Source organism: Lineus longissimus, chromosome 8 (genome assembly GCF_910592395.1).
Source record: "Lineus longissimus chromosome 8, tnLinLong1.2, whole genome shotgun sequence".
In the NCBI taxonomy this organism is placed as follows: Eukaryota; Metazoa; Nemertea; class Pilidiophora; order Heteronemertea; family Lineidae; genus Lineus; species Lineus longissimus.
The window spans coordinates 11425210-11434554 of record NC_088315.1 but is presented as its reverse complement, the minus strand read 5'-3'; positions in this window follow the sequence as shown (position 1 = coordinate 11434554).

Below are 9345 nucleotides of genomic sequence, written 5' to 3'. Positions count from 1 at the left end.
AACAAAATTTGAACTATTCAACTGCTTGTTTGTAACTTGTTGATTTGTAGAGCAGTTCTGTTGAAAGTTAGTTCTGTTTTGTTGGTAACTACCAGTGTTCTGTTGGTTAGAAGCCCCAACTCGAGCTAAGCTCTCAGGACTCATAACACCAATCTGTTTCATCTGTTGTTCAATCACTGCAGATGTCTGACTATTCATTTGCTGATTATTCATTTAAAATTATGGAAAAATGACTGTTAAGTGCAAAATGCTGTTTTCACAACTTTATTGCATCTTAACACTAGCTCGAGCTATGCTCTCAGGACGAAGTCCGGCTGGTGTAAACTTAATACTACTGATGCAGTTAATGTCTCGACCTGCACTAGCACCCAATAAAACGTCAAACTGCTTGTCAATATCCTGGTCATATTCCTTCTCAACCTTGTAATTCTGGAAGAAAATACTTTGAGTGAAATCATACCATAATCTCTCCAAATCATTTACTCGCTCCTTGTTGGTTAAAAAAGGTGTAAATATTACATAATCAATTTTCAGCGTTTTAAAGGCTTGGTGTAAAAATACCTTGTAGTTAATGGTGACCTTGACACCACAGTAATGGAGAAATCTAAGGAAAGCATAGTACACTAGTCTAAGGTCAGTGATATTCTCATCGGTTAATTGCGGTTTACCAATTGCCCTGTTAATAAATTCAATGGCAAGAAACCAATCATATTCCCCACAGTGAAATTTAAAAAGCATGGCTTCACCATGTAACCCTTGGTTACATAACTTAGAGGGGAGAGTGTTAATACCCATTTTTAGGGCTGACTGAAGAGTACTTTCATATCTCTGCTTACTAAGACATTTTCTGTGACTTGAAAAGTAGCACTGTAAATACCCTTCCACAAAGTCCTTTAAATACTTAACTGCCGATTCGGACAGCCGACTCCATCCAAGTTTCCTTAGAATACTGTCAAAGTAACGTGTGTTGTTGTCAATATTGATCTCAAGAGTTTTAAAATCATCATCGTAAGTAGTCGAATTGCAATTGGTGCAGAATTGATACTTCACAGTTTTAGCTGCGTACCTTGCTGAATTCAAGTTTTTTTGATACTCAAAAAGGGTCCACCTTTTACAATTACGGCAGAATTGGGCATTAGTGTTGGTACTGACGTCATATTCTTTCATTCTTGGCAGGACTACTTTGTGTTTCTCAGTCGAGCTTTGCTCTCGGGACTTTGTCCTAGTCGGACTTCGTCCTGAGAGCTCTGCTCGAGTCAGACTTCGTCTTGAGAGCAAAGCTCGATCCATAACCCTAGGACGAAGGAATCCAGTAAGATTTTCATTGCTACATTTACTAAAATAGTCTTTTAATGAGATGTATTTATTCATATTTACATAATAATTATTTTTTAAACATTGTTTTGATAGAAGGTCACCTAAGACCTTTTATGTTTTTTTTACTGTTTTACGTGATTTTAAGGCTTTAACACCCTCTATTAAACCATAGATTATGGAGCTCACAATAGCAATAACTGCTATGATCAGATGTTCAGCTAGAAAGCCAACAACTGCACCAATTGTTTTCAGGAGAAATGATACGATAGAACCGATGATTCCCGGTAAAGCCGCAGCTGATTTCTTGGCTAGTTCTTTTAGCCATTCAGCAAACTTCTTGAGACCTTCTTTTACTTTATCTGGTATTGATGGTTTTGGTCCAGGTTCTGGTGTAGGTCCTGGAGTTGGGTCTGGTCCTGGAGATGGTCCTGGTCCTGCAGTTGGTTTTACAGATTTAGTGGCACCACTTAAAGCACTACTGATACTGAGACCTAGAGTTGTAAATGTCATTACAACAGCTGTTATTATGGCGCTAATAGTTACACCATACGTCTTAAAAAGTAACTTTATTCTGTCCTTTAGAGGAATAGTTGAATCTGGTTTCTTTAGAACATCAACAATTAAACGTTTAATTCTTCTAGTTTGTGACTCCCTGTCATTGTCTAACCTCCATACCTTTGACTGTTCCTCATGCAATTTGTCATTTAGTTCATCTATTTGCTTTTTCAACTCTCCTTTATCTTCAGTATCTTCTTCTACAGACTTTACATAGTCTCTTGTTGAATCATGAATTTTTTTTTCTAGTTCTTGTATTTGCATGTCCTTATCCATCTTTACTGCAGCTAGATCATCACCAGCGTGTTTTAACCCTCTAAGTTCTCTCAAGGCATATTCAGTAAAACCCAGTGTTTTAAGTTCATCATCATTAGAATCTATCAGTTTATCTATTGGTTGGTTTGAACTGTTTACCTCATTAATTAATATGTCTGTTTGAGTGGATGCAGATTTAGGTTGACTTACTGGTGGGTCAGGTGCAATCATAACTTTTAAATAATTAACAAATCTCAGACCAAACTTATTCTTTAAAGTGTTTTCAGCAAAGAAGCTTCCATTATCCTTAGTTAAAGGAATTAACTTGATAATGGGTCCTTTCTTATCAGGATAGGCCGTGCTAAATAATTTTTTGTTTTCTAGTTTATCCGTTATCAAATCAACTTCATCCTGTGTTTGCCACCATAAATAAAGTTTGTTTTCAATGTAAATAATGTTTGGTGCAAGATTACTCAATTTTTTCTTGTCATAATTCCAGTTTGATCCTCCCAATGCTTTATCAAGTTTATCCTCTATTGTATCGTATCTTAACTCCTTTTCCATCAATTCAGGGACAATACCTCTTACTCTTTCTGGAGTTGTAGTGAATGAAGTTTCAGTAGTAAGTTTCCACCTCCTGTGTTGTATGTTGTGCCGTCATCTTGAAAAGTTCTATTGGTTTCACCTGTATTAGGATCATCCACATTACGAAAGCGATAATTATCTAACTCACCCATTTGGATATCTTCACCTCCTTCAGCCATAATTACTTATTTATCTAACCATAAAAACAATCAATGTACCATCAACTGAGTAAAGCATGAATTTAATTGTTTCATGAGTATCATCCTCCTTCTCAACTTTGGTGTCAAGTTTAGTAGTAGTAGGAATATTCTTTGAGGTTTCAGTTGTTTTTGGTGTATCAACATTACTCTTTGGTTTATGACTGGTCTCGAGCTTTGCTCTCAGGACGAAGTCCGTCTTGACAGTACCAACGCTACTCTTAACTCTTATTTTCTTAGAACTATTTCCTTCCATCAGTGGTGGTGGTAAGGTCTTTTTGTGGTTAATGTCATTCTTACCGGGTTTAGCATTTTTTGGTGCTATTAAAATGTTATTATTGTAGTTATCCAGCTTACCAATAACGAGTACCATATTTGATCCTATGACATACAATCCTGGTGCTATTACATAATCTAGTCTTGTATGAGTGTCACTCACTGCTTTTTGGTATCTTTGAATTGAAGTGGGAATATCAGGATGTTGATTAATCGAGTCCTTTAATAGTTTGTTAAATTCCTTCTGAGCATCCAATTCTGTACCCGGTACTCCAATTATTGGTGTTCTGGTCAACGCCTGAGCACCCAGAACACAGTAAACATATGTTCTTATTGTGTCATTCAACCTCTCTATTCCAGGATTAGAGAAACCATTTGATTTAAATATCATGAATTGTTGATAGGTTTGACATTCATTTTGTGTAATTACATCAAATACATTCTTGTGTCTCCTGACATGATCCTTGATGAAAATATCTGGATATTTGAAATTAGCCATTCCAGCATCCCAGTCTTTACTGAACATCGGTGGCATTCTATTTTCATGAACTTGCATGAGGAAGAAATTGATTTTAGAATCATTGATGTAATATCCGGGATCAGTTATGTTCGGGTTGTAATCCGGTACACTCCATGACCTCCAACCACCGTTATTTTCAAACACCGAGAAATCATATTCGTCTTTTAAACCAAATTCACTCAATAACCCTCCTAGTTTCCTACGGTTAATGTTATTGTTTGTGTCATTAAAATCACTTTCACCTGGAATTGGTATCTCTAGATTCTTCATGATCTTCAATATTTGATAGTAAACATGAAACCTGTAAATTGACCTTATCAATGGGTCACTGTGATTCAAGTGATCGTCTATTGAAATACCACAACCTGTTGTAGCAAACCAAACAGCCATGTTAAATTGGTTCTGGTAAAACGATAATGGATTCTTTTCCAGTCGCAGACAGTCTTTCTTATTTTTCAGGCTCAAAAACCCAGGTGTTATCTTAGTTTCTTGTAGGCGGAAGAAGTTATTAGTATTAACAGTTACTTCTAAATTAAAGAAGTCATAGGTGAATTTACTTTTATGTTGATTTGCTATTGGATAATACTTTATTACTCCAGAAGCTGATGAATAATTATGTTTGGTTTTAACTTCAGTTTTGGATAATGAAGACAGTAAAAAGGCCATTTATTTTAATGGAATAATCTCACCAGATGGAGAAAGTGTGACGTTAACATCATGTCTCCATGGACAGAATAACATTTGCCTTTAAACCATAGTGATATTCAGTTGTACAATGGTCATATCAGATGTTGCAGTCATTAATTATTTGTGCTTGCAAATTACAATGGCCATATCAGATGTTGCAGTCATTAATTATTTTTGCTTGTCAAAGACATGAAAAGGCCTATTGTGTCTTAATGCGTTTATCCGACAGAATTTTCGAAAATATTTTCAGCGCTGAAAATTATTTTTGCGTCGTTAAAATAATTTCTCTAAATTCTGTCGGATAAACGCATTAACGAACAATAGACCTTTGTAATACTTTGGGATGTGAGTATTGTTTGGTAACATATGTTACCATGTACATGCAGACTCTGTCAACAATATTTTCAATAGATTCAAGCAACAATGATTAATCACTGTAACAGCTGTCGTGTAGGCCTACAGCATTTATTGGAATACGCTGGGACTGTCAAGATGTGCGAACTTCAAGGGTTCATTAGAAAGAATGTATTCTCTCGCAATGCCGGTATTCTAACATACAAAGTTTCTTTGGGGTTAGCAGATGAGGGGTTATGAGTAATGATATGATGCTGCCTCTCAGCTTTCAAACCAAGTGGAATCTTATGTGCCCTTTCGGTATTTAATAAATATCCTGTTGCCATTTTCTATTTATTTACTAGTAAAATTATGTGGACTTTGAAGATCACTCATTTCGCAAACGTAGTAATCAATAAGATTCTCTTAGAAGAGAATAACTAGGTCATTGGATTCTCTTCTAAGAGAATATCTAGGTCAGATTGATTGGATTCTCTTCTAAGAGAATCACTTACTGCGAAATGACTTAATTGGATTTTCCTCGTATTGGCTGGTTTACGAGGTAGTGTTTTCCCCGTAATACGATCGATATTTTGTTAAAGCTGACAGATTTCTACAGTATATTCCCTCACCATTTCATTGCAACGCTTCACTGGGAATCTCATGAATGATAGAAAGTGTGTATTGTGGTGGATTGGTTCTTTGGGGTTGTAGGCTTATTTGGGGCAAAAGACCTGTAAGGTCTTTGGTCAAAAGGGCCTAAAGCATAACCTAGTTCCTACCATCGCAATATACACTTTCTGACCTGTTTAACGATAAACTCACCATTATCTTCCAATACGCCTGGAGAGGCGTTCATGACGTCCTGGATAGATATGATACGAACACGGTCTCGTCCTTACGGGCCAACTTGTGTAGAAAAGTGCAAACGCGATTCAGCTATATACAAGACTGTCGGGCATCAATAGATAGGTGAAGCACTAGATGCTGCAGGACATATATGCTTTTGGTTTTAGCCTTGTCAATAATGAGCTGTCATCAGATGCCGACAAAATATTTACGCGTGCTGCAAAGGGCGGCCCTTCTAACGATTTGTCTACGGTTGATACCAGCACTGGTGATCGGCACGGTATTAACGAGTTGCTTACGATAGTTACTAACTTAGTGAACGAGTGTCAAAGCTTGAAAATGAAGTTCAGTCCCTAGCTGTTGAAAATGGTCATCTCAAACGAGCTCTCAGCAAACCCGATGAAGATGTCCCAAAGAATCCAGCAGGGGACCAAACCCCTCCGGCTCAGTCGGCCCGCTCCGGTCTCCCTCTTATAAATCCGGGAACCGAGTTTCCGGGCACTTCCTCAAACTCGAGTGGCAGTGACCAGGAGGATGTAGATAACCTCGCAAACGTCGTCCTACTCCCTAGGCAACAACGCAAGCTTCGGAAGCGTAACCGAAAGCAGGCCATCAAAGAGGCTGCATCGTCTGGTATTGATTGCTAAAAGTGGAAATACTTGTAAATCTTCAAAGACCCTGGAAGGGGTGGCGCCATCTGCTGACAAGAATACGAAAAGTGGGAGGTCGGCTCTAACCGCGAGTAAATCTCCAGAAGATATATATGTCAAATCTGTGTATCTAGGCCGAGTGAATTCGAAACATTCCGTTAAAGATATTACCACTCATCTGGACACTATGGGCGTATCCAGTAATGAAATTAAGGTTTCCCTGTTGGCGGATAAACCAACATATAGATCATTTCGTCTAGATGTGCCAAGTAATCGTTTTGACCAGGCCATTGGTGCTAACAACTGGCCCACCGGGGTCTCCGTGCGGCCCCTTTCGGATTTCCAGTAATCTCCAGGCAGCTGGAGAGGCTGGAGCTAGCTTCCGGGATCGGCACCAAAAAAAAAACACTCGTCAATTCAAGCGGAGGTCTGACTACCACGGCAGGCCCCATGACCAAGGACGTCTCGCCGGACATTCAGGAAGGCGGAACCAAGACAGACGCACTTCAAATGGGATCAGGCAAATTCCCCCCCCCCCCCGGACAATGCCCCCCCCGGTCAATTGGCCCCCGACAACTCCACCCTAGGCAATTATCCCCAGTCAAATTGCCCCCCCCCCCCCGTGAAATTGCCTGCCGTAAAATTGCCCCCGCCCAGTAAAAATTGCCCTCGTTGCCTTAGAAAAATCGTTCACATCGTGAAATTTTCAGTTAGCTATATTTTCGGATGAGGTCCAGCACAGCCCAGCAGTCTCAGGATACCCACAATTAGTGATGAATACGGTGGAATTTTGTTACTTGAGTTTGCGGGAAACGCACAATTGTAATTAGTCTGGTTTTCATTTGGATTATTTTTTTGTATTAAAATTTCATGTTGATTTTGATTAATTATACATGTATATCATTGTTCCTGTTGAAAAGAAAATGATGTTTTTCTTCCAATGGCTCGGATACCTCTCTTACTACAGATCTATTGCTTACTAAAGCATGTGTGCCATATTCTAATACCAGGATGTTGAGAATGAATACGGGCCCCTAACTGATTTTGAGGAATCCCTTCCCCTTGCGATTGAGAATACATTGACATTCAAAAACCCCATGTGATGAAGCATTTCTAGCGTATTTCGTTAGACTGGATGAACAAAAGTAAATGTTTCAATATTTTTCTTGGCAGGGGGTTATTCAGGGGCAATTAGATTTGGAGGCAATTTTACGGTTGGCAATCTGACTGGGGGCAATTTGACTGGGGGGGGGGCAATTTTACTTGGGGGCTTTTTTACGGGGGGCAATTTTACTGGGGGGTAATTGCCTAGGGGGCAATTGTCTGGAGCCAATTGACCGGGGGGAACTGTCCGGGGGGAACTGTCCTAGAGGCCTTCAAATGCCGTGTACGAAACCGAGGGATACTACACCTCATCAGAGCCGTATGGATACTACCCCAGATCCAACGACCCATGGGCAGGGTATGAGTACGAGCAATACTGAGGATTGTGTTTTGAGCTGCGAAACTAATAACTGCCACAGCTTTAAATCAAACTGTTCTTTCATTGCCAGCCGGCTTCAAAACTGTGATATCCTCTGTCTCAGTGAAACATGGCGCAGGCCTCACGAACTGAATTCCATACTTGACGCGCTGGGTACTATGGATCCCAACCTCGACGTAACACAGTATAGTCTATTCGCTAAATCTGGTATGTGTGATGTTGACCCAGATTATTCATGGCGGTCGTTTGGTGATGTCGCCATGATGTGTAGAAAACAGTGTAATATAAGCTGGCATGAGATATAAATTGACAATGATCGCTTGATTGGTGTCGCTGGGACTGACTCTAATGGTTTTCTGTGTCAGATGGTGATAAATGTGTACATGCCATATTTCGACAGTAACGCTGATAAAAATAACCTTCCTTTATTCATTGAGTGTCTGGACGTATTGCAAGTCTGTTTGGATAAATACGGCGGTTCAGCTCCAATCAAGCTATGTGGAGATTTTCATACTCCGCTGCCTTTAGAGGCAAATCTAAGCAGGAGCTGGTTTAAAACCAAGGGTTTCAATCGTTACTCAAAAAAAATTTATGATTTCATTTCCGAAAATGGTCTTGAAGTAGCTGACTTCCAGTTTCAACAGTCTGTCAAATACACCTTCTTTAATGTAAAGCGGGGTGTCTTCACTTCGATCGACCACATCTTGGCGTCAGATATGGATTGCCAAAACATTCTGGAGTGTTCGATAGTTAGTTTAGAGTTTGGGCGATCATCTTCCTATTAGGACAGTGTTCAAGGTGTGTGTGTCCACAGGTGGGCCTGTTTGTGGTGGTCTGCCGCAACTAACCCATGCCCGGCGGTCTGTTATTTGGAATCGTGCCGCCCAGTGTCAAAAATATAATGAAATCCTCTGTGAGAAACTTCGTGTAATGAACATGCATGATGTAAATGCTATCTCTGACCGTGTGGCCGCGGAGGCTCATGTGAATGAAATGTTAGCTAAGCTTAACGATAATATAATGGGCGCCTCTATGGAGTCTGGATGTTAATCTAAGCGGTCGTTTAAACCGAAAGCCCATTGGTGCGCTGACCTTAGCTACCTGCGCGATATTAAAAGGTTCTGGTGGCACCTTTGGATTGACAATCGGTGATTTCAAAGTCAGTTTTTAGATTTAGTTTTAAAACTAAATGGAACACTAAAACCCTTGATTAAGCCAGCATTGAAATGAAGTTAGTTTTAGTTTCATCCTATTTCTAAGTCGGTGTCTGTTGGTTTTAGCAGTATGTCCGGTTTTAGCTTAAAACTAAGGGATGGTTTTGTGTCAAAAACTAACACCGGGACTAAAACTAAAACTCTCCACAACACCAGAAATGAAATCAGTTCTGGTGTTAGTTTTGACACTCAGTTTTAGCATTATCCTATTTCAAATTAGGTTTTAGTTTCACACTGAAACCAATTGGGACACAAAGGTCTGATCTTAATCCCAGCTCGGTAATATATTTTGAAGATTTGTAGTGCATTTTGTATTACCAATAAAACTAACACCTTAGGCATTAACACCGAGTGGATTTCTAAGTTGGTGTTGGTGTTAAGAAAAAAAAACATGTTCTTCGTACCATCTTAAGAAGTAGTTACT